A 27670-nucleotide genomic window follows, 5' to 3' on the forward strand; every position below is an offset into this window, starting at 1 on the left:
CACCAGGAAACTGACATTGATACAATCCAGTGCCGTGCAGGTTTCACGGGGTTTATTTGACCGCATGCATGTTTGTGTATGTATATTTAGTTCTATGCAAATTTATCACATGTCTAGAAACAAGTGACCACCGCCACAGTCAGGATGCAGAGCAGTAACATGACAAGGATCCCTGGTTCTACCGTTTGACAGCCCAAATCACCTCCCTCCCTCCCCATTCTCCAACTCCTAGAGACTCTTAATCTGTTACCCTTTGCTGTAAATTTGCTGTTTCAAAGATGTTATATAAATTGAATCATACAGGAGGTAACCGTTTGAAAGAACCTCAATTTTTAGCCAGGCATTCTGCCACCCACAACAAAAACTGCATTTCCCAGCCTCCCTTGAATCTCGTGTGGCTTTGGGACAAAAGTCTGACCAACTGGACTTAAGTGACAGTGTTATCTGGGTCTCATGGTAAGGTTGCTTAAAGCTTGGAAGGGGACTCAGCTGGAAAACTCCTCCCCTTGGCTCCTCTGCTATTCCTCCTGGTCTGTATTACGATCTGGGATATTGTGATTTATGACAAGAAATGTAAATTTGGTCTTCATCCAGTTCCTGGCACAGAGCTCCTAAACCCTGGGGATTTCCTAAGAAAGCAATAGAAGTGTCTTTTGTTATGTTAATAGAGTAACTTCTAGAAAGCCCCTAGGCAACCAAAGGATGGGGCTGGCTGCCTGGGGAACCAACCCTGTGATCAAAGGGCTGGACTTTCAGTCCAACTTCTTGGGAGAGTGATTCAAGGGCTTCCAGGCTGACGAACAGATTGGGGAGAGAGGTGGGCTCAGAGGGGCCAAGGAAGCTCTGAGCCCTTTCCCCCACACCTTGCCTATGTATCTCTTCATCTGGCTGGCGATTTGTATCCTTTAATATCCTTTGTAATAAACCAGTAATCTAGCGAGTAAAATATTTTTCTGAGTTCTGTAAGCTGCTCTAGCAAATTGATGGACCCACAAGGAGAGGGTCAATGGAACCTCCAATCTATAGAATCACAGGTGACAATGTGGACTTGAACATGGCATCTGAATTTTGGGGGAAGCTTAGTCTTGTGACTAAGCCTTAACCTGTGGGATCTGATGCTATCTCTGGGAAGATGTGATAGCTGGTACACTAGCAGCCATCTTGAATCATGAGGAAGCTTGATGACAAGAGGGCCATGTTCCAGGAGTTGAAACAGAAAGCTAGGACTCTGGGTTCTTGATGACACCATGGAGCTGCTATAGCAGCCCTGCACTGCCGATGGCCAGATTTCTCTTAGGTCAGAAATAGATTTCTATCTTGTTTAAGCCACTGCTTTTGTTGTTACATCCAGCTGAATCGAATCCTAAGTAAACAAAGCATTTTAGGTTTTTAGGCAGAGGAGACACTTGTTTAGTGCTGTGTTTTAGGACAGTGGTTTTCCAGCTTTAGTGGACATCAGAATCACCCCACAGAAACTGCTGGGCCCCACCCCGAGCTTCTGAAGCAGTGGGTCTGGAATGAGACCTGAGAGTATGCGCTCCCAGGTGATGCTGAAGCTGCTGGTCCAGGGGCCTGGAGAGTGAACAGTGCGCTGGCAACATGAAGACTGGAAACAGGACGGAGGGCAGGAGAGAGGGGAGCTTGGCTTCCACTAACCCAAGAGGAACTCAGGGACAGCGGAAGTGGGGGGCCTGAAGGCTGACAGGCGTGAGCCGAGGACGGTGCCGAAGGAGGGCGGTCCTGCTATCGGAAGGAGAAACTCTGGAGGAGCCGCCATTCAGAGGGGAGCCGTGGAGTTTAGCCCATTTGACAACGTTGAAATCCCAAATAAGAGCACAGAAGGGTCTTTTGGGGCATCTGTGTAGACAGGACAGGCAGAGGACGGAGTCTCACAGAAACTTACTCTCAGAGGTTGGGAAGATGGGGACGTGCCAGCAAATGAGTCAGAAAGTGTGGACAAGGACAGAAGCAGGCTGACGTGGAGCCAGGGAGCCTGAGGAGAACATCTGAGAGAAGAGGATGGGATCAGGGTCCGGGCGGCACAGAGGTCAAGGAGACTCCTGAGGACCCGGGGTTCGATATGGGGAGTGCCAAGGTGACAGGGAGTGAGCAGTGGACAGCTGATGACACGGGGGGGGGGGGGGGGGGGGGGAGTGGGGACACTCCCCTGGGGAGGAAAGGGGGCTCTCTGCCCCCTTTGTGAGCTTATGGGGTCACAAGGGCAGGGAGAGCTTTACAAGGGAAAACATCCAAACACAGGCATAGACAGGAGAGAACACGAACACGGGGAAGCGGGGGGCAGACCAAAGATACCAGGAAAATGGGGGCAGGGAGGGCACAGGGCCCCGAGCGAGGGAGGAGAGGGTGAGGTAGACACACAGGCCAGAGGGACACTTCAGAGACACGACAAGAGAATGCGGGAAGGACAGAAACCCTGCAAAGGGGAGACCACAGGGGCTGCGCTCTCAGAGAAGGACCGCGGCAAGGCCCAGAGGGCAGGAAGTCAAGGCAGCTGGATTTTGAGCATCTGAGGGGCAGGTGGGGCCCCTGGTGTTGGGTGAGGCTTGTGCGCAGAGGTGACCACGGGGCTGCAAGCACAGGACACGCACCAGGTCAGGAAGCTCCACCAGGCCTGGGACTGTGGGACCACCCAGGGGACCAGCTTCCCCCCCCCCCCCCCCCCCCGCGCAGGGGGCACGGTGTGAGGTCCCGCGCGTGGTGGGGCCAGAGCCAGGGGTGGGGGGTGGGGGGATGCTGCGAAGATGGGGAGCTGAGATCACAAGAGACACAGCAGGCCCGCCAGCAGCAACTGGAATCCGCCTCTGATCAGCAGACCGGGGAATGTGTGCGGCCTGACAGAGCACGCGGGGATCTGCGGGCGGAGATACTGCAACCCGCTTGTTGCAATGTACTCTGCTTCCTTTCTCCTTGCTTTCAAGTCAAATGCATTCTGTCAATTCAAAAAATACGGACAGCGGACAGCGCAGCTCCAGTAAGTGGGGCTGAAAGCACTGGGGGGGGGGGGGGGAGGGCAGTTACAGGATGTGCTCCCGGCAGGATCACCAAAAACTGGGCAAGTCTTCCGGTGGGGGGAGGGGGAGACAGCAAGAACGTTTTTTTTTTGGGGGGGGGGCGAGGTTAACTGAGCCCCTCCCATGGCGAATCACTGAGAAGGAGGCAGTGGTGGAAGAGAGAGTAGCCGGAGCAGAGGGAACAGCACGTACGAAGGCCCGGATGTGAGAAAGAGCATGGTGTCCCGAGGAACTGAAAGAACTCAGAACTCAGGGAGGCTGGGGCACAGGGAGAGAGGGGTGGGGGTGCAGTCAGACTGGAGAGTCACGTCCCCAACAACTCTGTGAAGCACCACTGCAGTCTGGACTACATCTGAGGGCTGAGGGAAGACTTTTCTGGGTTTGGGCTTTTTTTTTTTTTAAGTCTATTTTTTGAGAGAGAGGGAGAGGGATTGCGCAAGCAGGGGAGGGTCAGAGAGGGAGAGAGAGGTGGAGGGGGGGAGAGAGAGAGAGAGAGAGAGAGAGAGAGAGAGAGAGAGAATCCCAAGCAGGCTCTGCACTGTCAGCGTGGGGCCCCACGCAGGGCCCGAACCCACAAACTGTGAGATCATGACATGAGCCAAAGTCGGACACTTAACCAACCACCCAGGCACCCGCAAGACTTTCTGGGTTTTTCTGGAGCAGGGTTGGGTGACGAGATCTAACCCAAGAATGGAAGGGAAGGGGCAGAGTGTGGAGAAGGAGGGCAATTAGGAGGTGTTGCACTACCTAGCTAAGCGATGCTGATGCAGGGACTTGGCTAGGGGCCACGGGTTAAAGTGGGCAGGTTCGAGGTATTCAGGAGGTAAATTCAGCCATAGCTGGTGATGCTTGGACGCAGGTGGTTAGAAAAGGAAGTAACCAGGGATGGGCGAATGAACGTGTATATAAATGGACAAACAAACATATTTACTTCCTACTGTGGCCAAATGTTTTTAAGTTAGGAAGCTGGTGACTGCTGAGGGGAAGGTCTGGTGGAGAAGCCCCCCCGGGTTCAAGGACACCAGAGCCCAGGGCCTGTGCTGTTCCAGTAAAGAAATCTGATGAGCTCCTCGTGCACCCACAGCTCTGTCCCGTGACTACACACAGAAGCCACCCCCGCAGCCAGCAGGGTTTCTCTTTGTTCTCACATTGCCCAATGGTGGCGGTATTTTATTCTCTACAGCATACAATCGATAAGGGCCCGAACCGCTCCTGTTTCAGCAATAATCTGCTAAGTTCCCGGAGAGTGGGTACATGTGGCCCTATCCAAATGTAAGATTTAAAAAAATGTTTTTAAGATTAAAAACATTTTATTATAGAAAACTGAAAACATATACAAAAGTAGAGAGAGTAATATAATGAGCCCCAGCCTGCTTTCATCCATACCTTCTACTGATTATTCTGAAGCATATTATCTTAGACACCGTACATTTAATTTCACAAATGCCGCAGTATGCATTTTTTAAAGTACTGTAGTTCTTTTTTAATTATTTTTATAATTATTTTCTAATGTTTATTTTTGAGAGAGAGTGAGCGAATGCAAGCAGGGGAGGGGCAGAGAGAGAGGGAGACAGAGGATCTGAAGCAGGCTCTGTGCTGTCGGCACGGAGCCCAGTGTGGGGCTTGAACTCACGAACCTTGAAACCACGACCTGAGCCAAAGTCAGACGCTTATCCAACCGAGCCACCCAGGCGGCCCCCTAAAAGTAGCTCTTTTTAAAACCTGTAATAACACAGTATCATTAGCATACCTGAACAAATTAATAACAGTTACATAATTTGATTAAAAACTCCAGTATCCATACACACAGAGCCTTTGGCCACGTCAAACCAAAGCCAGATGTCACACAGGCACACAGTCATCAGGACCTGCTGCCTGGATGTCATCACATGACTCTGTGGCCTGTAAAATTCTTGGAGATCCTATTTTAGCCAACTCGGGTTGGACCAGAGCCTCCCACATGCTGATGCCAAAACCAAGGAGACAACATAAAATCCTGAGCAAGCACACATCTCATTGGCTGCGTGGCCTTAGGTAAGTCTAAATGTTTATGCGGTGACTAGCTACAAAATAAGGGGTTAAAAAAACTGAGGAAGCAACCCAAATGTCCACAGAAAGATGAACGGATAAAGACTGTGTGGTGTGTGTGCACAGTGGAATATTACACAACCCTCAAAAAGGAAATCCTTCACATACCACAACACGGATGAACTTCAAGGACATCGTGCTCAGCAAAAGAAGTCAGGTGCAAAAGGGCAGATACTGCATGATTCATTCCATTCCTGTGAAGTATCTGAGGTGGTCAAAAGTCACAGAAACTTGAAAGGTGGTTGTCAAGGGCTGGGGGAAGGGAGGAGGTGAATCTGTGTTTAGTGGGTATAGAATTTAAGTGCTGCTTGATGAAAAAGATCTAGATATCTGTTGCACAACAGTGCGGATACACTGAACACTACGAAACTGCGCACTCAGCAGATGTAGGAGAGTAAAGTTTATGCTCTGGTTTTCACCACAATAAAAAACATAAAACGCTTCTGCAGCCCGTCCTAGTAGGAGTTGGTGGGGTGTGATAAATCCTGAGCTGTTGCTTTGAGCCGGGTTGGGAGGCACATCAGAACACCGCTACGCTCCTTCAGAGAGTGAGGCAGGAGGGAAGCTGTCTGGAAACTCCTCTACTTCGGCCTCATCCGGGAGGAAACAGGAGGCTGCGGGTCGGGGCGCCAGGGCACCGGGCAGGCTCTGTAAGGTACTTGTTGGGGCCAAGGGGTGGGGGGGTTCAGCAAGTAAGAGAAACAAAAGAAAGTGGAATCCCTTATCCGGGGCCGGGCTGTCCTCGGGGAACATTCTGGGAAGAAAGGAGAAAGCCCAGCTGGCCGGGAGCAGCCATGCGGGGGGATCCGAAGTGACAGATACAAATGTGTACCACACTTGGCAGACGTGTGGGAGATTAAAAGTGGGTAGATGTTGACAGCGGTCGTGGGGGTGGGGCAGGGAGCTGGCAATACTGAGTCCGCGAATCTCCTCCCAGGGCACCAGGGTCTGCAGAGTGCTTTTAGTGTGCATTATCCTAAAGCTATTTTTCAGATTAGCACAAGCCTGGCCTAAGGGAATCCAGGCAACAGCAGGCAGAATTGCCTGTCTGGTTCCATCTCTCCTACCTCTACTTTTTTTTTTTTTTTATGTTTTATTATTTATTTTTGAGAAAAAGAGAGAGAGCACGAGTGGGGGAGGGGCAGAGAGAGAGGGAGACACAGAATCCGAAGCAGGCTCCAGGCCCTGAGCCATCAGGACAGAGCCTGACGCGGGGCTTGAACTCACGAACCACAAGATCATGACCTGAGCCGAAGTCGGACGCTTAACCGACTGAGCCACCCGGCGCCCCTCTCCTACCTCTTCTGAAAAGGCTCGTCTGGAATCTGCGCAGGCCAAAGAGCAGAGAACAAAATGACCGCGGCCGGGTGATAACATTGTGTCGGTGTCTGACGGGGACTCTGAGGGAAGACAGCTGTGAGGAGAACGGCAGAGAGGATCCTGTTCAAGGCTTTGAAAAAGGAATAAAGGTGTCTCAAACGCGAAGGTCACCGGTTATGTTCATTTGGGTACTCAGATTATTTGGGAGAGTTGGGTCGATCCATCCCAACTGGAGGTATAAGTGCCAGGTGGCTCTCACAGGTCAGGTTCAAGATGCCTGAGGGAGTATTAGATCCCTCCCAGGCCATGTCACTGTGAAGGAGTGTTGGGTCAGGGCCTGGGGGCCCAACTTCGTTTGGGGGCTTGGGTCCCTTCAGACAGTAGTTCTGAACCTTCTTGTAGTCACACCCTGGGTCCCTGACGCTGACCACGTGTGACTCCTGGGCACTGGGGGGAGGGGAATACAGCCTTCTGTCCACCATTCAAGAGTGCAAATCCAGGGACACAGATGAGAAAGGTATGATTAAAGCGATAGCCTCGAACCAGCTCTGATATTTAAAATAAGCAAAAGAATTCCCAAAGCTCATTTCCTTACCCAGTGTTATTAACTATGCAACCACTGCTCACGACAGGTGTCCACGCCCGCCTAGGGCACTGGCACCCTCCTGGCTTCCCCGCTCCCTGAGCTGCTCTCCTCAAACGCCTTGAGCACATCTAAGCAACAACCCCCCACCCCATACTAATGCTCTCATCTTAGGAACTTCACATGAGCATGAACTTCATAGGCTTTTGCCCAGACTCACACAGGCTGACACACAGTGTGGCCTTGCTCTCACAGCGTGGTCCCCGGGCCAGCAGCTTCACCCCGGAGCTTGTTAGAAATGCGGGATCTCCGGGCGGATGCATCAGCACCCACGCTGAACAAGACTTAACAAGATCCCCAGGTGATTCGTGTGCGTGAGCAAGTCTGAGGTCCTGCACTTACACATCACGCCCCACCTCCCCTGCCCCAGGTGAAGCTGGGAAGAACCCACTCCAATCCAAACAACTTTAACCAGCTGCAGCTGTCCCCATAGTTGGGACGGGGAAGCAGAGAGAGGGGAGGTGGACACAGCAGGACCTTGCTACAGTGCACAAAGTGCATTTAAACTTGGGGACCCTGGGGCGCCTGGGTGGCTCGGTCAGTTAAGCCTCCGAGTCTGGATTTCTGCTCAGGTCATGGTCTCATGGTTCATGAGTTTGAGCCCTGCACTGAGCTCTGCAATGGTGCACAGTCTGCTTGGGATTCTCTCCCTCCCTCTCTCTCTCAAAAATAAATGAACTTAAAAAATAAATAAATAAATGTGGGGACACTGAGATGAAATCTAAGAAGGCATCCCATCAATTCTAAGGGCCTGTGATTCTCAGGTTTATCAACAGGCAGATGCTGACTGAATAACAACCGTGGCTAAGATTTACTGGACCCTTACTATGAGACAGGCACTATTTCAAAATACATGTGTTGATTTACATGATTTCATATAGCAACCTCTCCAGGTGCAGATTATCATTATCCCCCTTTTACAGATGAGGCAACTGAGGCACAGAGAGGTCAAGTGATCTGCTCCTTACCTGGCACAGATGATTGCCATGTGAGACCGCCCCCGAAGGGAGCTGGGAAACACTCCCCACCCCAGGAGTTTCTTTCGAAGCAGTGACGTACCTTCAGGGAAATCAACAGTCTTGGTTTGCCCAGGACTGAGAGGGTTCCCTGGATGTGAGACCTTCAGGGCTAAAATTGGGAGAGTCTTGGGCAAGTTAATTTCCTCAGAGGTACAGGCTGATGCTTTGTCTCCCACAGAGGAAAGACAGAAGAGAAATAAAGGGAAAAGAAATGAAATGTAATAGGAAATCCTTGAGATTATAGAATTTGAGCTGCCGGAACACTGCATCAGAAGAAACAGGGGCCTGTTGCTAGTGCATGTGACAGTACCAATGTCCTGACAAAAGAAAGGTAGATAAAAATACTGGCTAGTGTTTCCCTTGTCAAGGTCAACCGACACCCACATGGGTGTCTCCATCAGCTCTATTTTCTGCAGGACTGGCAGCCGGTTCTGTGAATCTTGTTTCTTTTGAGCCCCTGGGAAAGTTGTTTGATTGGTTCAGGTTTCATTTAGCCTGAGAGCCATTTATGATTTCCCATATAAAATACAAAGAGCTCACTCAGCGTGTGTGTGTGAGTGTGTGTGTGTGTGTGTGTGTGTGTGTGTGTGTGATCTTTTAGAAATAATTTTTTAAAGCAGTTCCCCAACCCCAACTGGATGGGGCTGGTGAGGAAGCACGGCGCGGGGGACAAAGTCTGAGGGAGGGTCAGAGAGAGGAATTCAGACTGCTCCACACACCTGGCTGAGGCCTCTGAGGGAAGCCCCTCTTCTCAGACCAGGGAAAGCAGTTGTCTGCAGCCTTTGCAGGGGTCCACGCATTGGGATTTCCTTGCTTTTGGCTGGGGGGGGGGGGGGGGAAGGGTAGGTCTGGTTCTCAGTTTCTACATCTGTGAAATGGGTCTTGCCACAGCCTCTCACCAGAGACCGTGTGTCCCCTCTGGGGCTGGGATGCAGCTCTCCGAAGTGCTGCGCCCTAAGTCAGTTCCTTCAGATCTTTCCTGATCAACCTTAGTAGATGTATTAGACTGGAGAATCACACATTCTTAGAGCAGACGGGGAACCGGAAAAAGCAGAAGCCATCCCAACTGCCTCATCTTTCAGAAGAAGAAACTAGCCAGCCCGGTGTCCCGAGGCCACCTCGCTCACGGGATTTTCATGATTCAACGGCGTGGCACTGTAACCCCACGGGTAGTGTGTATTCTCGAGAGGAAACTGAGCTCCCGGGAGACAAAGACCAACATGCTGCCCGAACCATTTCTCTTCCAGGCTCCCACAGTAGTCTGGACGCCGTGGCCTTCCCTCCCGTTGCCAAGCTGGAACAAGGAACACTCGAGCTTCTATGCACAGCAGGGAAGATGAATGAGGAGATAAGGGATGCGAACCAAGGTTTTCCTCAATCTCTACTTGCTGGCCCAGTAACCAATCTCTGAGCGGCACATGTGGAGAAAAACAGCTCTTCGCTGGAGCCAAGGAAGGCCGCCAGTTTGCTGCAACCTTGAAAAAAATAAAGAAATAAAGCCTTGCTCTTCCCAAGCGGCCCAAGAAGCTTCCCTGTTTCAGGCCTCCTTGCTCCTCTGTCCATAGGCCCTGAGAACCGAGCAGGCCCAGGCAAACTGCTAGGACCCGGTAGGACCCTGGTAACCAATTTGCAAATGAGAACAGCAGACATCTAGCTTTGTGCACGGGAACTCGGCCAGGCTAGCCCCTCCCCACCCGGGAACTCGGCCAGGCTAGCCCCTCCCCACCCGGAACCATGACAGCACTGACCCGACCCACATACCCACATGACCCCAATTCTCTCCAGCCCTCGAAAAATGACTCTCCTGACGTTTACTCCCATAACAGCCATCTCTTGTAACTCTCGGGTAAGCAACAGAAAGTACTATTGAATCCTGGCCACATTCATTTGTGGCAACTATCTTGGTGATAGCTTTCTAATGTGATTATCTCTCTCTGCCTTTATGTGATTATATGACCTTTCAAAACTCATGCTTTCTTTTGTTCATTCATCCATCCCTCCCTCTATCCCTCCGTCGATTCAACAAGAGCATTTGGCATCTACTGCACGCTGAGTAACTTCTAAGCCCAAATCAACGGGGCATTTTCCAAGCTTTAAAATTCCCCGCCTTTAAGCAGAATTCTTCAAGCAGGGAGGTGTAGGCAGGGGTAGTGTTCGGTGAAAAAACAGCTACGTTAAAACCTAAGCTGCTGTTAACTAGTTATTTATTCTCCCTGAGGCTGTTTCAACAGGGGAATCATTCCTCATAGAAGTGTCATGGAGTTTAGGGGCGCCTGGGTGGCTCAGTCGGTTAAGCATCCGACTTCAGCTCAGGTCATGGTCTCACGGTTCGTGGGTTCAAGCCCCGTGTCTGGCTCTATGCTGACAGCTTGGAGCCTGGAGCCTGCTTCAGATTCTGCGTCTCCCTGTCTCTCTGGTCCTCCCCCACTTGCTCTCAGTCTCTCTCCCTCTCAAAAATAAATAAACATTAAAAAAAATTAAAAATAAAGAACCGTCGGGAAGTTTAAACGGGAGAAAGTGTAGACAGAAACAGACTCCATGCTTGGCACGGAAAAGGCATTCAATAATTGACAGGTTAAGAAAAGTGACCGAAGAACCCAGCTTGTTCCCCCACACTCTCTTCTCCTAACGCCATGCCCCAGTCAATAGTCCTTCCAGTTCATTTTGCTTCCTAGGACAGTGTTCTTTTTGTGTTAATCCTCTGGTGAGCCAGCCCTGTCTTTATGCTGACTGATGGGCTGTACCATTTTCAGAATATGATCTGTATCAGAGTCAGCTGGGGAGCTCCTGGAGCTTGTGGAGGATGGATACATAAAGTCCCGTTAATAAATAAACACACAGACATCAAGGCTACCGGCTGGGCTGTTGGCTGGCTGTCGTCGTAACAAGACTTTATGCCTTCCTGGCTCCTGTCATCTTCGGGACGGAAAGCATGTAACGAATTAGTCTTGCTTGCAGCCCTCCTGGAGAAAAATACTGCCGTGTCTACAACGAGCAGTCAGGGTAACCAGCTAGAGGTCAAGGACTCTTGGGAGCACTGCCAACCAGACCCCCGGAGCAGCTTTGTATGTTGTTTATGTCTTACCATAAAATAATCTTATACTGGAAAATTTTAAAAATAGGTGAGTCAAACGCCCACAGCGAAAATCCCCTGTGCTTCTGTCCACTTGGAGATAAGCACAGTTAACACTTTGTCATCCTCTCCTCCACACACCCGCACACGCTTCCGCTCCCTGGGGTTCCGTACTCGCTCCACTTTATGATCGAACAATACGTCATGAATATCTTTTCAGGTAAAATACGTTCCGACATCATTTTAAGCGGCTGCCAGTTTACTGGAGAAATTCCTTCTTATTTTAAACAGGTCCATTGCTACTCATCACTTTCACTGTGAGAAAAAAATCTTGTGTTTTCTCTTTTTGGGATTTTTTGGGAGCAGCGTGAGTGAAGGGGTTTAGAGGGTGGCAGTCGATGAAAGTACCTGTCGCTGGGTGCGCCAGGCTCCGGTGGGATGATGACACTCGGGAGCCATTGTGGGGAGCCTCGGGGGACACAGGAGATGAGAGGAACACCGGCAGACCTTCTGCAGTTCTAGACTTTGACAGGACCCTCTGGTGGCAAGAGCGGGTGTCCTGCAAGAGACTAGACTGGAACCCCCGCACTTGCATCGGCTCCTGTCTTCACCGCACTGTCAGTTGGCCCTTGAGGCCCAAAGGTTGGGTTTGCTCTCATGGTCTGGCCCTTGCCGACCCCTCCAGCCTCTTCTCCCACCTGTCCCTGCCCTGGGTCTTCTGCCTCTGCCCCGCCATGCTGTTTGCACCCTCCGGGTCTCTGCCAGGTTGTGCGAAGCCTGGCATGTGCGTTCTCCTTCCCTTCACTCGATTCACTGATTTTTTTCTTATCAACTGGTGCAGGTGTCACCTCTTCCAATTTTCCCTGGCCCTCCCCGCTCACAGGTCAGATCAGCGCCACCTCCACAGACTTCCGTGGCACCTCACGCTTATAGGGTCACGCACCTCTGCACCCAGATCGCATTGTGTCCATGTCCTTACAAGACTTGGAGCTGACGGGGCCAGTGTCTTACATGCTGGGCATACAGTGGGCACTCAATAAATGTTACTGAATAAAGGTGGTCCCAGAACCAGTACTGCCAACCCTTGGGTATGGCCAAAATATGTGAGACATCACGAACAGGTGGGGCAAATCTCAAGTCCATCTATATCTCTCTGTCTCCAGTGCCAGGCTTCAGGCCACCCCCCGTCTCCTGCCTCGGCCACTTAGTCCTTTTCCGACTGACTGCCACTCAGCAGACAGATGATCTTCAGACATCAGCCTGGGTGTGTCTCATTCCTACTTAAAACACTGTACAGGGGCGTCGGTTGAGCATCCGACTTCGGCTCAGGTCATGATCTCACAGTTTGTGAGTTCAAGCCCCGTATCAGGCTCTGTGCTGACAGCTCAGAGCCTGGAGCCTGTTTCGGATTCTGTGTCTCCCTCTCTCTCTCCCCCTCTCCCAACTCATGCTCTGTCTCTCTCTCAAAATAATAAACATTTAAAAAAATTAAAAACACTGCACAAATATTTGAATTACTCTTAAAACAGTTTATGAGGCCCAGCATAATCTAGTCCCTACTAATTTTTCCAGTCTCATCTCGCACTGCTCTCCTTTTGTCCCTAAGCCCCAGCCAACGAGCTTTCCTTCTGTTCTTCAAACAGCCAAGGCCCTTTCTTGTACTGGGGTCTTCTCCCACCAGGGATGTTCAGTCCCTCATTCCTCGTGTGACTAGCTCCTTCTCAGCACCCAGGCTTCTGCCTCAGGGTTACTTCATTCAGGAAGCCTTGCTTTATAACTGAACCTAAAGTCTCCTTTCTTCCTCTGTCATGGCACACGCTTATGTTTTTTCAGGGTATCTTTATACTTAGTAATTGTGTTTTTATTTTTGTGATCAGCTGTTTGATAATACTTTTTATTCTCTCAATGGGGGAGGGGGTATTCTGTCCCTCAACAGGACATTCAGCAATGTCTGGACATACTTCCGGCTGTCGCAACTGGGGGAGGGTGCAGCTAGCATCTAGGCGCACAGAAGCCAGAGATCCCGCCTAACACCCTACGATGCACAGGACAGTCCCCCCACAACAAAGAACTGTCAGTGGTGATTTGACTGAGAAATACCGCTCATGGGGGCACCTGGGGGGGCTCAGCTGGTTAAGCATTGGACTCTTGATTTTGGCTCAGGTCATGATTTCATGGTTTGTGGGACTGAGCCCCACATCTGGCTCTGTGCTCACCGTGTGGAGCCTGCTTGGGATTCTCTCTCTCCCTCTCTCTCTGCCCATGCCCCACTCGTGATCTCTCTCTCTATCTCAAAATAAATAAATCAACATTAAAAAAAAAGAAAACTAAAGAGAAGAGAAGAAAAGAAGAGAAGAGAAAAGAAAAGAAAAGAAAAAAGAAAATACTGCTCAAGACTGTAGTTTCCACAAAGGCAGAAACCTGGCCTGCGTTCTTCACCATTCTATCTCCAGCACCTGGCTCAGTGTCTGCGGTGAGCCTCCCTCCATAGGGAGCTGGGTGGAAAAACTGACAGGTGATGAAGGGGTGTTATTAAACCTATTTCATAACCGGCAGGGCACATCAGGACCGATCAGAACTGATGCCCACCATAGCACTGGAGCTGGGAAGAGGAGGCATTTTCCCTTTGGTCGCTGGACTGTGGGGAGTCTGGATGCCCTAAGGGAGGGCGCGGGAGCAGCCCCAGGGGTGGGGGACTCAAGGAACTCCGGGAAGTGGCCATTTGCCACCTGATAAGAAAGTATATAAAAACTGTAACACCCTGCACGGCCCTACCAATTCATACCTCCTCCAAGTCAGTCCTGGACAGATGGATGGATGTGCAGAAGGCCAGGAATTCCGATGAACTGGCTAATGAGGTGAAGAGAGGTAAGGGGCAAGAAAGAACTCTTCCTAGTGTCTACGGAGACATAGAATCTCCGTGTCCTTCACACTTACTCAAACTTACCTCGTAAGGGTAGGTCTGAGATACAGTGGGAGCATGAGCAGACACACAGGTGGGGTGGGGGGGGAGGCTGACGGGGTGGGAGGGGAGCAGGTTTTTTCTTTCTATTGTTCTTCTCCTAAACCACGAAAAGCCTGTTTCCAAGAAACTGCAGCTTTCTCCCCCTCAAACACCCACCTCTCCCTCTCCTTCCAGTCCAGGCTTCCCACTTCCTCTCTTATATCTAAACCCTCGGCCCATGGACATGATCGAGTTCCTTCCACTCTGAAAACAACCCATCGCTTCACCTCACATCCCCCTATAGCTACTTTCCCAACTGTCTCTCTTCTCTTTCCCAACAAAGCCACTAGGAACAAAAGCCTTGGGGCGCCTGGGTAGCTCAGTTCGTTAAGTGCCTGGCTTCGGCTCAGGTCATGATCTCACAGTTTGTGAGTTCGAGCCCCCCCATCAGGCTCTTTTGCTGTCAGTGCAGAGCCTGCTTTGGATCCTCTGTCCCTCTCTCTCTCTACCCCTTCCTCTGCTTGTGCTCTCTCTCTCTCAAAAATAAACATTTTTTAAAAAGCCTAAACTCGGTGTCTCCACATCTGGATGATAATCATCCAGATACCGCTGCATTTCTCTGCCTCTTCACAGCAAAACTCCTCAAATGTTTCTGTACACTTGTTTCTCTATTTTCTCATAACTTATTCATTGCGAACTCACTGAAATCCGCCTCCAGCTCCCACCCGCTACTCTGAAATCACTTCTGACAAAGATCTCCAATGACCCGTGTGTTGTCCCTCCCAAACAGTCTACGTTGACTACCCACTCCTACTTGAAACTCTTTATCCCTTAACTTTTCTCCTCATCAACCACTCATCACACTACCTCTCCTGGTTCAACTCATGCCATCCCGACTATTCCCTCTTAGACGGTCCCCTCTACACCACTCCCCTCCTATACGTGAATCCTTCCCAAGGCTCCATTCTTGCCCTCCCATGCCTTCCATAGGCCCTCGCCTGTCCATGGGCAATTCACAGAGCTATGAGCTCAGCTGGCCTGGTTTTCAGACTTGCACCACCAACTGGCGCTTGGACACAGTCTACTTAGCTATCCTACAGGAATCTTACATTCGAATGGCCTCCAACAGACGCCATCATCTCACCTGCTCTTCCCCCTCAAAGTGCTTGCCTTCCTGCCTTTCTCCCCCTAATTAATGGGACCACCATCCCCCCAGTCCCCAAGCCCAGCGGTGTGTGAATCACTGCAGTCTCCCCCCTCCATCTCTCCCCTCAAATCCACTCGGCCACCAAATCTTACTCACTTTATCCCTTAAATGTTTCCAAAGTACATCCGTTCTCCATCCTTTTATTACCATTGTCTTCATCTGCCTCCTCATTAACTATTTTCCCTTTGTTAAAACACTTACTCTTAATACAGTCACATCAACAAAGGCAACCGAGCTCCACATCTACTTGTGTCATTTATAAATGAGCCTGCAAACTGTCCATTTTCTTTTTTTTTTTTAATTTTTTTTTTAATGTTTATTTATTTTGGGGACAGAGAGAGACAGAGCATGAATGGGGGAGGGGCAGAGAGAGAGGGAGACACAGAATCAGAAGCAGGCTCCAGGCTCTGAGCCATCAGCCCAGAGCCTGACGCGGGGCTCGAACTCACGGACCGTGAGATCGTGACCTGAGCCGAAGTCGGACGCTCAACCGACTGAGCCACCCAGGCGCCCCAAACTGTCCATTTTCAAGTCAGAGCTCTTCACCGCCCTCCCAAGTGTCTCCTCTGTTGTACTTCCTGTCTCTCAGAACGGCACCCCCACTTGCCAGGCCTACTCCCCACATTCAAAAATCTGCAGGTCATTTTAGGTTCCTTACTCTGTCTTTTCCATCTGTCTCAACTCTTGACTAGACAGTTGCAGTACATCTACCTTATTTCCTTCCTGCACCCAACCACCTCTCCCTTAAACCAAACAACAAAGGGCATCGCTGTTCCAGGTGTGCCAGTCCGGCTTTTCTATTTAGACCCTGAGATCTTTGAGGGCACGGACCATGTCTGGGATTCTTCTGATTCCTCCAATGTCCCCAGCACAACACTGGGTACAGAGTATGTCCAGCAGAGAAGAAAGCGGGCAATGAAACCCATCTGCTAAGAGAAATCTGGTGTTGAGCTGTCAGCCCCCTGAGGTGAAGGGTGCTGGGTGCCTAACTCCTCTGCCACAACGAGAGGACATGCTTGGTATCAGCAAGACCTCAGCAAAGATGTTGGAAATGATTCTCTGAGGGGCCTGGGAAATGGACTCCAGCAAGGACAGCATCATGGATTGTGGTGCCATCACGAGGACTCAGCTGATTTCTGAGATCTCGAACCGGTGGGCACCCATCTGTGATGTTGTATGGTGTCCTCGAGCGGTACTCAGTGGTCCAGCAGCTTGGAAATACATTCCACCTGTTTTTTGGTGGCCCCCTCGCCTTGGAAATAAACAACGGTTCAGTCCTTTCAGGAGTTTATTCTGTTTTCCAGAATTAGAGTCTAGAGTGTTTCATTTCTGTTATCTTGTCAAAATCCTTATCCGTTTGAGGTCCATGATATTTGATTATCCTTCACTCTATCCTTCACCACACCACTGCCTCTCCCTCACTCATTGAGGACGTTAGCAATTGTCCCCCTTCATTTAAGGTTCTGTCATCATCCTAGAAAGTTTCAATACACACAAAGATGGCCTCTCCAAACGCCCTAGCATCGTATTTCCACAACTTCCTTAATGCCACTGGCTTTTAGTTTCATTTCACTCATTCACTAGCAATGACCATACCTTGGACCCATATCACTGAAACTGTCCTGCGGTCAACCCTCGCCTAGACTACCGCCACTGACCCTTGACCAATCACTCTGCCATTGTTCAGAAACCTCCAGTGGCTCTACCACTCCCACAGGTTCAAGTCCAGGTCCTTAGGCCAGGAGGCAGAACACCAGCCTGCCATCCTGTGTCTCACCCCCTCCCCATCGCCTGTCATTTCCTGCTCTGACATTGCTGGACCAAATTCAGTCTCTGCTTCCCCCCACCGTCTCCTGAGCTTCCCGGGCCTAACTGCGCCTTGAAAGACCCAAAGACTTCCCTTCTTACCTGCAAAGATGTTCCCTCCTTGTCTGTTTCCCTTTTCTGCTCTACAAAGATGTTGATCTTCACATTCCAGCTCAAACACTACCTCCTCTGGGAAGCCCTCCCTGCGTAGCCCGGGCACAGCCAAGGGCTCCTTCTTCTATGCTCCCCAGCATGGGATGCAGCCATTACAATGTGTATCTGATCACATTAATATCACAAGGGCAGGAACCATTTCTATTCATCTCTGTATCTCAGACCCGGGTACAGGCCTGGTTCAGAGTTGGCTTCACTGGATATTAGGAAAGTGATGAAGGCGTGAGTCCCACAGATGCCCTGTCCTCTGTGTATCAATGAGGCCAGAGGAGATTGGGCTCTTGAATTAATTGAACCTCGTCTCTTCTCACCCTGGCCCAGTGCCCTGTCCATATGCTTAACTCCCCTAATAGAATCTGCCCTGGCTAAGCACCACATATAAATGAATCCCTAAGCATTAAGTAGCAGAAAAGCTTCCAATTGCTTAGAGAAGAAAAGAGGCTGGTGCTTTACAGATGGAAGGGAGACAAGTGGTGTAAGGAGAGACGTCCGTCTAAATTTTAGGTACTAAGTACCTGGAAGTGTTGACGACTCTTTCATACTAAACCCAGTTATGTGTTCAGCACTAGGCTAGCCACTGACGGTGAGAAGAAAAGTCAAAACAGCAGCAGGCATTTGTTGATGGTGTTCTACGTGCCAGGCACAACTCTGTGGGGTAAGCATCGTGGGTATCATTCCCATTTTACAGGCAAGAAAATGGACTCAATGTCACCCGGCTAAGACATGCTCGACTAGTATCACCTTTGACTAGTGTCTTCACCCCTTCTCTCTTCACTGTCCTCACCACCCCCATTCTAAAATAAACGTCCTCCGTCCTTTCTCCCCTCTAGCCATCCTTCCTTCTCTTCATCAGATGGAAACATCCTCATCTTCCACCATCTCATAAAAACAAATAGGCATGAGCCTTCTCCTCCCCTCCTTCTCTCCAGTTATCCCAGAGCATGGCCCCTCTCCATCCTAAAGCCTATTCCCTCCACCTGCTTGGTTGATGCTGTCCACACATTTTCTCAGGGACCTCACATTATAAATTATCCTTCCTTGAACCTATAGCTTTTCCATTCAACTGGATCCTTCACACTGCCATGTAAAGGTGCTCAACTGTCCCCCATTAAAACAGAACAAAACCACCCCACCTCTCCAAACCTCTGGAAAGACTTATTTGTACATTCAGTGTCTACTTCCCCCTCCGCCAACTACGGTCTGACTTTTGCCCATCACATCCCTGAAACTGTTGTTTAAATCACCTGTGATCTCTGTTTCTGAAGCCAATGGACTTTCATTGGTCCTCATCATAATGGGCTATGCTTCCTCTTCTCTTATTCAGGAAACACTCTGCCCTTGGCTTTCGTGACATTTCCCACTCCTGGCTTTTCTCCTATCTCTCTAGATCATCCTTCTCTGCTTCCTTTCTAGGCCCATCCTAACTCGAAGTTAACCCCAGGCCTTCTCTTCTAAGCCTGTCCTTCCTCCCTCGGCAGCCTCCTCCATGCCATGGTTTCACTTACCCCTGGATGTTGACAGCTTATGGGGGCATATCTCCTGCCCAGACCTCTCCTTCAAACTCCTGCCCATATATCCCCTTGGCCGCTCTCCCTCCACCCAGATGGTTCAAAGGCTCCTCAAGCACAACATGCTGAGACTGAACTCATGTCATTTGTCTCAGGAAATGGTACCCCCATCCACTGCTACATAGCTGGCAGCCCAGGGCTCGTCCCCAAAACTCCCCTCTGACCAAACCATCACTTCTTGTCCATTTCACTTCTAAACCTCTCAACTCTGTCTTCTTTCTCTCTCCACTACAAATGTCCCAGTGTAAACAGCCATCTCTCGAGATGTCTCCCCGGATCTTCCCTTGGCCACCTCAAATGTACTGTCCACACCCTACAGCCACAGAGATCTTCCTAAAGTAGGAAATCTGACTATATCACCCTCCTGCTTAAGTACTTCTGTGATTACCTGTTCCTGTAGAATCAACATCAGAATCCCTACCGTGGCTGATAAGACTGAGGGTTCTAACTCCCTCCTGCCTCTCCTGTTCATCTCACATGCTTCTCCCTCTCCCTCTAGGCACCCCAGGCCACTGGCCTTTGGCACCTCAAAATGCTATGCCTGCTCTAGCCAAGACCCTCCCCCATTCCCGGAATATCCTCTCTCAGGTCCAAAACCCCACTCACCTCCTTCTCTCCTACTCACTCTCCAGGACTACTGAACTATCATGTCCCCAGAATGACTTCCCAGATACTCCCTGAGTGGCCCAGACCTCCTATGAAACACCCTGACAATGCCACGGACCTCCACTTTATTGCTTGTATAAGTGGCGCTTTACATTTACTTTGTGACAAGTTTGTTTCCCTGAATGACTTCAAGCTCCATGAAGGCTGGGGCTTTGACAGTTCTGGTTTCCCCAACACACACACACAGACACTGTATCCCCTGTGACATTCAATAAATACTTGGTTGACATCATGAAAATGCAACCCAATTCTATCGGGCTTCTGGCCTCATTACTCTCCTGAAATTGCCCTTGCTAGAGTCATCAACAACCTTCAAACTGCCAAAACTATGCGCCTGTGGATCCCTGGTGTTCTACCAGCTGGACTGAGGGTTTCCTGCACTAAAATAGAATCTTGGCAGGCTTTCCCCGATTCATAGAAAAAAAAAAAATAGCTCACAGAATATCCTCAATTTAAGGCTTTTGTTTCATAAAGTTTTCTTTCTTAAAACTTGGTGTCTGCTATTCTATGCCTGTAGTAGAATCTAGCATAAGATGCTCTCTGATTTAGCTCAAAATTATATATTCAGCCCTTTCAAAATTCTATGGTATTCTCCAGCAAGCACCATAATTTCCATGGGTTTCATGACATGAACAAGTGTTTTGAGACCCACTGGCCAAATCCAAAGAAATATTTTTAGCCCTCTGATTTGTTCTCTTGGTGATATCTGGTATTGCCAATCGTGATGTTTATGTGTTTTAGCAACAAGCATTTATTGAGCACATATTACGTTTTCCCACAGCCTTTTGTTGCTATTTTTACTATGGCATTTATCACCTTCTCCTGTGATATCTCCCATGTACTACAAGCTCCTGGAGGCTACAGGGCCCTTGACTTTCCCTTCTCTCTGTCTCTCTCTCTCCCCCTCTCCCTCTCTCTCTCTCTCTCCCCCTCTCCCTCTCTCTCTCTCTCTACTCGCCCCTGCCCCCAGCCAGCCCAGCACTTGGCTCGGGCACATGGATCATCTTCATTGCCCACAGAATAAATGAACGAGTGAATACATGAGCGAACACAGAATAAAATGCTGAGGCAGAACTGGAGCCCCCATTCCTGGCACCCCGCTGCCTCCCCACTGGAAAGCTCATGGTCATTCAGTGGTTTGATAGGACAGACATGTCGAGTTCACACACGTCCGATATCACCCGTTGTTATTTTAACAAGTAAAATGAATCTGATAGAAGCCTAATATGGTTTTAGAGCCTTGTGCCTCCGAGAAGCCCTTCTAATATCTAATCCGTCATCAAGCCCTGTTGATTTACCACCAAAAAAAAAAAAAAAAATCATTGTGATTGCCTATCTTATGGGGACATAAACAGTTTTACTCTGTAAGCACCTGAAAATGCCATGTATTATGTCTGTGGCAGAAGTTGAGTAAATAATGACATTACTGATATGAATGTATCTTGAAACGCTCCATATTCTACCGAAACCGTTCTCTTGGCCTCTTCTGCCCTTTCTTCTGAGCTTGTCTATCAAAATCATACTTAACCTTCAAAGCCCAGCTCAAAAATCACCTCCTCCAAAAAAGACCTTAACAATCTACCAAATTACTGGGGCCAGCCTCTGGCTCACTGTCACCCCTCGACACCTGACCACATGCCATTTGTACCTCTACGTAGCACGTGCTTCTTCAGTCTGCAGGATCCTGCTGCTGACGCAAATGTCCCTCTCCCACACTGCCTTGTGGGCAACTCGAGCCCAGGAACCACGGCTTGCTCATCTTTCGGTCTTCCCAGTGCCTTGAGCAATACTCACTTTCTAACGTGTATTACACCGATCATCCACTACTATTTTGCTTGGCTGTGCAAACATCATTTTTGGGGTATCATAAGAGGACTTTTTAAAAACACCATTTGGGCGTCTGGCTTTCCCCCTCATGGCTAGGTTCTGGCAGCCTTAGCTGAGCGCCTAGCCCAGCTTCCTGCTCTCAACCCCATGAGCCACAGCAGTGGCTGCCTTTGCGCTAGAATTCATTTGGGGGAAAATTCGAGCAGTTTCTTTTTGAAGTGGAGTGGGAGTCAGAGGCGAGCCCTGGCCAGCAAGCTGTGTGGGAGGAGAAAGGTGTGCAATGAGCCAGGCCCTTGGCTCTCAGGCTGTTTCTGCCAAACAGCAGACAGACCCCCAGCACAGACCTGGGGGGGTTCAGGGGCCACCCTGCCCACCTTCTTCCTTGGGTGTAGACACCGACCCTCACAAGCACTCCCTTTCCTCCTTCCGTCCCTGGGGAACATCACACTCACAGTCCACTCGGCCTGGCCCTAATGCACACACAGAGACAGAAGCAGGAAAGATGGGACCCTGAACCAAGAATGCTGACTGCTTTGTCCCTGAACTGTGCCCTGTACAAACCTACCCAGACTGCAAATATTCCAGCTCATCCATCAAAGTATGTAATGCTCAGCTACACACTGTTATAACCCAAACCAAGTCTCTGAGCACCTGGGATGCTCTTGTGTCTCTGGTGCAGGTTACTATGCAGGAAAGAAAGTCATCGAAGAAAGAGCAAAAAAGGTGCTGCTTGATGGCAAAGAGCCTGGGCTCTCACACATACCTGATCAGGAGATTAAATGAGATGATGTAGGCAGAGTGCTTAGCGGAGTACCTGGACACAGAAAGTTCCTAATGAAGGCTTCCCACCTACTGGAAGGTCCCTTCTCGTGTGGCTGAAACAAAGTCTTTCTTCTGCTTCTGCTATTCAACAGCCTGTTTACCTGAAGGAGGGAAGGCAGTTCCTAATACTTGCTCCCATCCCCTTCATGCATCCAGCAGCTTCCACAATAGGTGATCAGCAGAAGGGAATTCTTGGCTGGGGAGCAGGGCAGGGGCTGGACATCTGTGCTGATGGGAGACACCCAAAGGGGCATTCCAGAACATACCAACTGATGCCATTACAGCTGTGTCAATAACCTTCTTCCTTCCTCTGGGACAAAACAGCCCGAGACCCCAGAATAATTTTCAAAACTTTTCATTCAAGTATATCTCTCTCCCTCTCCTTTCTGAAGTCCAAATACAACACCAGAAATAGACTTACTGCCCTCACTGATGACAAGGTACAGTGCTCCCCCTAGTCCCGCCTACCCCCGGCCCCACTGAGGCTACCCCAGTGCTGGCAGTTTCTCTTGTATAAGGGAATATTAGGGCAAAAAAATTCTACTTCTTCATGTTGTTTTCAAGGCCAGAGGGTCATATCTTGCCTACCCAGCTCAGAAAGGTGTCTAAAGGCACCTCTCCCTCCAGCTTTCCAAGCACAACCTACATATTTAAAGGAATTCTGGATGGCCTAGAGCTGAGGGACCCTGTGTGTTCTCAGGGACCTTTGGCTTTTACCCCAAAGGGAACCCCTCAAGCAACCTGAGGGTGGGGGTGCCACCTCCACACCGTTCACCCGGAGAAGAGCTTGAGGGAATGTATCAGGCACAGGACAAGGAAAGAGGATTTTTAAAAATAGTTAATGCATCTGGGGCGCCTGGGTGGCTTGGTCAGTTAAGCGTCCGACTTCGGCTCAGGTCATGATCTCACGGTCCGTGGGTTCGAGCCCCGCGTCGGGCTCTGTGCTGACAGCTCACAGCCTGGAGCCTGTTTCAGATTCTGTGTCTCCCTCTCTCTCTGCTCCTCCCCTGTTCATGCTCTGTCTCTGTCTCAAAAATGAATAAACGTTAAAAAAAATTTTTTTAAATAGTTAATGCATCCCTATGGTTCCGAATTGAAAGGGTACAGAAGGGTTTAAAGGTCTGCTCTTCCTGTAGGCAACAGATCTTATCAGGTTTTTTGGACATACCTATGCATACACAAGCAAACATCTTGGAATTCTCCTTCTTCCTCCTCTTTTATAACATAAACAGCATCATAGAGACACTCTGTGCATGTTTTCCACTTAGCCATATATCTTGGAAATCATTCCATGTCAGTTACAGAGAAATTCCCAAGTCTCTTTTTATGAATGAATAGCACAGTATCCAACTGCCTGGAGGTGCCACAAGATATTCAACAAGTTCATCTTTGATGAGCACGTGGATTGTTCTTTCAGTGCTATACTTTCAGTGCTACACTGTACATATGTCTTTGTGCCCATGGGCAAGTGTAAGGACAAGTTCAACCCCTAAAAATGGAATCACTGGGTCCGATGGCATGGGCATTTCTAATTTTGGTAGATGGTTCTAAAACACCCTCCAAAGAAGTTGTACCCATTTACTCTTCCAACAGCAACGTATGGAGGGGCTGTTTTTCTAGAACCTCATTAGCAGTTTATCCATCTTTTTGATGTTTGCTAACTGAAAGGGAAATAAGTAGGCCATTGCCCCACTGCCGCCAGTTTGCAGTCTACATGTTAAAGGATCAATCCCTTGTGTATGATTAAACCCATGGGTCCTAGAGGGAATGAAGACCAAGCAGTTTTACCTGGCCAGCACTTTCCCTAAAGCCTAACGGGGTCACAAACATCTCTTGCGCCTCCAAATCGTGTTTATTCACAACGGTTCTGGATTTTCAGCTGCCACATGTGTCCGTTCCTAATGGGAGAAGAACGGCCGTGTGGAGGGAGCAGGGAGCTTTGGAACTGAGACACCCGGCTTCACAGAACAGCTCTGCCACGGACTCACTTTAGGGTCTTAGCAAGTTATTTAACCTCTCCCAAACTCAGCCTCCTCGAGTGAAATACAGGGATAATAATATTGATTTAGCAGAGCCTTGTGTCTGACATATAGAAAGTACTCAATACGTGGTGGCAGTTTTCCTTAGTGCTAACGATCATCAGGCCAGATTCTAAACCTCGGGGCACTTTCCACAACTGAGGAGACCAGCCAGGGCCATTCTGACGATAAAGGGGCCACCAAGACTATTCCCAGTTTCTGCTACGATCTCCCCCCTCCCCCCAACCCCCTGCCGCCAGCCTCCTTTCCAAGGTTATCGGGAGACATCACTAAAATCCTACCCTGGTTCTCTGGGTGAGGGTGGGTCGTTTCCGTGCCAACACAGGCCCCCCTGTTGCCGGATGATGTTTGCGCTCAGACTGAAGCCGCTCTGAGCTAAGCAGAGCTCATTTCCAATTACAGATGGGCACACTGGAGACAAAGCAGAGATCCTTGAGCAAAATGTGAGGCACTTGCTCTCATCAGCACTGGAGCCCATTCTGCCTTTCCTGAGCACTGGTTTTGATAAGGTCACTAAATGCAAATTTCTGGTTGTGGCAGGAATGCCAGTGAAACCCACCACCAGGGTTTCTACCCATGCACGTGACACACACACCCTACCCCCACCCCCAGAGGACTTCAGAGGCTTCTCCCATTCACACATGGTCCTCTCTCATTCACTCATGGTCATCTCCCCAGGAGGGCAGAAATCCTGCCCCTGCTCTGCTTGTGAGTAGGGGGAACTGTGAGGAGGGTGCAGCTGATTTGCCTAAGACCACAGCTGAGCCACCCCGAGTGCCAACACGACCCCTGTCTCTACGTACTGGTTTAGATCCCTACAGACAGGGGAGCTGGAACCTCTGGAGAGGGGTCTGAGAAATTATCATTGCTCCCAGAGAATATGCCTCTGCTCTTTCTCCCCTTTGATCCACCTCTGCCAGTATAAAGGGAAGGGGCGGGGCCAAATGTACTTCCAAGCACTTTATTAGCACAGAAAGGAAGTTGCCTTCCACCCCCACTCTACCCCCCCTAAGAACACCCCAAATCGCAGCAAATCTCAGGCAAAGTGCACTTTTCCAGATCTGAAGTCCCCCCATCATTGTTTCTCACGCGGTATAAAACGTGAGTCTGGCTCAACCACTGGAGGACGCGGGACAGGGCACAGAGATCCGAGGTACGTAGACGTCACCCTTGCCAGTTGCACTGAACCCCCAGCTCCAACCCGGGTCCTCCAGCCCCGGGCCACGACTGTGGCCTCCTCAAGGAGGGTCCCGGGCTGGGCAGACTGGAAAGGACGGGAGAAAGTGCCTCAACTGACTGCAGGGGGGAGTGGGGGCTGCCTGCGGTTGCACACCTGCCCCCCACCACCTTCCCGCCGCGGCCAACTTGCTAGGAAGAGCGAACTTCTGGGGCCCCACAGTTCCACCCAGAGAAAAGGAATGCCCAAGTGTGACAGAAAAGCACGGGTGGTGTATGCAGCCCAAGGGCACCGACAGAGAAGACCGAGCTCCATCCCTGCCCTCCCTCGCGGCCTCGGGAAGCGCAGAGACCGGACGAAGCCACCCGGGCAGGAGGTCTCCGGGGCGCCGCGCTGGGCACTCTACCCAAGCCACCCCAGCCAGCTAGGATGAAGAGGACGGGAGCAGGGGGACGCCGGGCCTAGCCCGACACTGCTCTCCGCTCCTGCCCTGCTGTATTTGAGCCAAACCCTCCTCCGGCCGCTGAGCGAAGCTTCGATGTGGCCGGCGCCCCCAGCCCAGCCCGCCGCGCACGGCCCTGGGGATCGGGGTGCGGGACGCAAGCTCCCTCCTCGGGAGGAAACAGACAGCGGCCCGGGTGCCAGTCCGGTTTCTCTGTCCCTTAGGCAGACGTCGGCGCCGGCTGTCTTGGACCCGGACGGCCTGGCGGAGATGGCGACCCCGCACCGCGAACGCACCTCCGCCCTCCTAGCGTGGTCAAACTTGAGCAGGATCACCAGGGTGCAGGGCTGGCGCAGAGGCGCCCGCGCGCTCTGAGGAACCCGCACGCACAGACCGACGGCGACGGAGCGTCCCTCCCCGCACCCACCCACCGCGGTGCTCAGCCCCGGCCCGGCTCACTCACGCGCGCCCCGCGGTCCCGCCGAGCGTGCAGCGTCGCGGGCCCCGGCCGCCGCATGCTCCCGGGTGCTGGCGGGCGCCGAGGCGCGGCTGCCGGGTCCGTGTGAGCTCCGGCCGGCGGAAGGCGCTCGCGGAGCAGGAGCGCGCGGCAGCGGCGCAGGCGGGGACGGGGACTCGGCAAGTCCGGCCCCGAGGCGGGGACAGCGCGACCGGCGGCCTGGCCACGAGGCCGGAGACGTCCACCCCCACCCCCACCCCCTCGGAGCGCGCGGCCCGCGGTGCGGAGCGGGAGAGCCAAGCGGCGACCCAGACCCAGTCCCGCACGGCCGCGGTCAAGATAGGGGCGCGCGGGGAAGGTGGCTCCGGGGCGCGCTTACCCCGGTGCTAAGGCGCCCTCGGAAGTACGCCCCGGCCCGGCACCTCCCCGCGCGGAGCCGGGCGCCCCGGTGGGGGGCGGGGAAGGAATCCTCGGTCCGCCCCGCTCCGCCCCGTCCCTCCTTTTCTTCCTTCGGGGAACCTCGCTCGAGGAGCACCCTAACCCGTTACCGCGACTGAGCAGCTCCTTTCCGGCGTCCACTCGCGCGTTGGGCTGGCACCCGGTCTGCGCGCGTCCTGCTGAGCGCCTGGGCCTGGGGCTGCCCACGTGAGGCTCCTGTGCGTTCCCCGGCGCTCTGAGAACTGCCCCTGCACGGAGCCGACAGCCTCATCGCCCCTCCAGGTGGCCCGGGCTGGGGGCAGGTACCGAGCCACCTGATTGGCGCTGGCCCCAGTCCTGGGAGAATCCCCCACGAGAGAGGCTGCTTGCACGAGGGCGGAGGGAAGGGACCAAGCAGAGCAGCCTGGCGTCTTCCAAAGAGCCTTCCCGTAGCTCCACTGCCTTTTCGCCTAAGAAATGTAAGCTCAGGAGTCGGGCCCCCTAGGAACGCCTTATACAGGGAACTCTATGTGCCACAGCTCAAGTCCAGCACTGCAAATCCCGTGGGAATGATAGTTTTAAGGACCAGGGTGTGTCGCTGTCCACCGGACTTTGCCTGGAAAGCCTCCTGAAAGGCTCATCTGCTTCCCTATTTCTGGCCAGCACTGTTCCCTGGAAGTCCAGTCACACCTGGGTGCCCCCGCCGTTGAGGGGTACCCCGTCCTTGTAGCTGGCAGAGAGGGAGTCAATCTGTAATTAGAAGTGTGACGGCGAGATCTAGCAGGAAAAGGCAGGGAAGGGGACGCAATGTCTTCCCCATCCCCCAGCAGGAGGAGAAAACGTTAACGGTGCTCTAGATTTCTTTGAAATTACCCTCCTTTAGTGTTTTAAAACTCTACAAGTAGCTTATGTGCTGTACCCCCAGACAATAAGTTCTGACATCAGTCTG

At 51.2% G+C, this 27670-nt stretch overlaps 1 protein-coding gene across 2 annotated transcripts in view; it reads right to left on the reverse strand.

The window, feature by feature from the left end:
• The window catches only part of LOC112857899 (protein FAM163A), a 79828-nt gene extending 52802 nt beyond the window's left edge, over nt 1–27026 (reverse strand). Inside the window, exon 1 of one of the 2 annotated variants that reach the window (XM_086693818.1) lies at nt 26853–27026. The gene's annotated coding sequence lies outside the window, so the exon portion shown is untranslated. Of the gene's footprint in view, nt 1–26310; nt 26422–26852 lie in introns of those variants that run through there. The other variant, XM_086693817.1, reaches the window with a different exon arrangement.
• Between the last annotated feature and the right edge of the window lie 644 nt (nt 27027–27670).

The sequence above is a fragment of the Puma concolor genome, chromosome E4 (genome assembly GCF_028749965.1).
Source record: "Puma concolor isolate L17-30 chromosome E4, mPumCon1.1.hap2, whole genome shotgun sequence".
NCBI classification, from domain to species: Eukaryota; Metazoa; Chordata; class Mammalia; order Carnivora; family Felidae; genus Puma; species Puma concolor.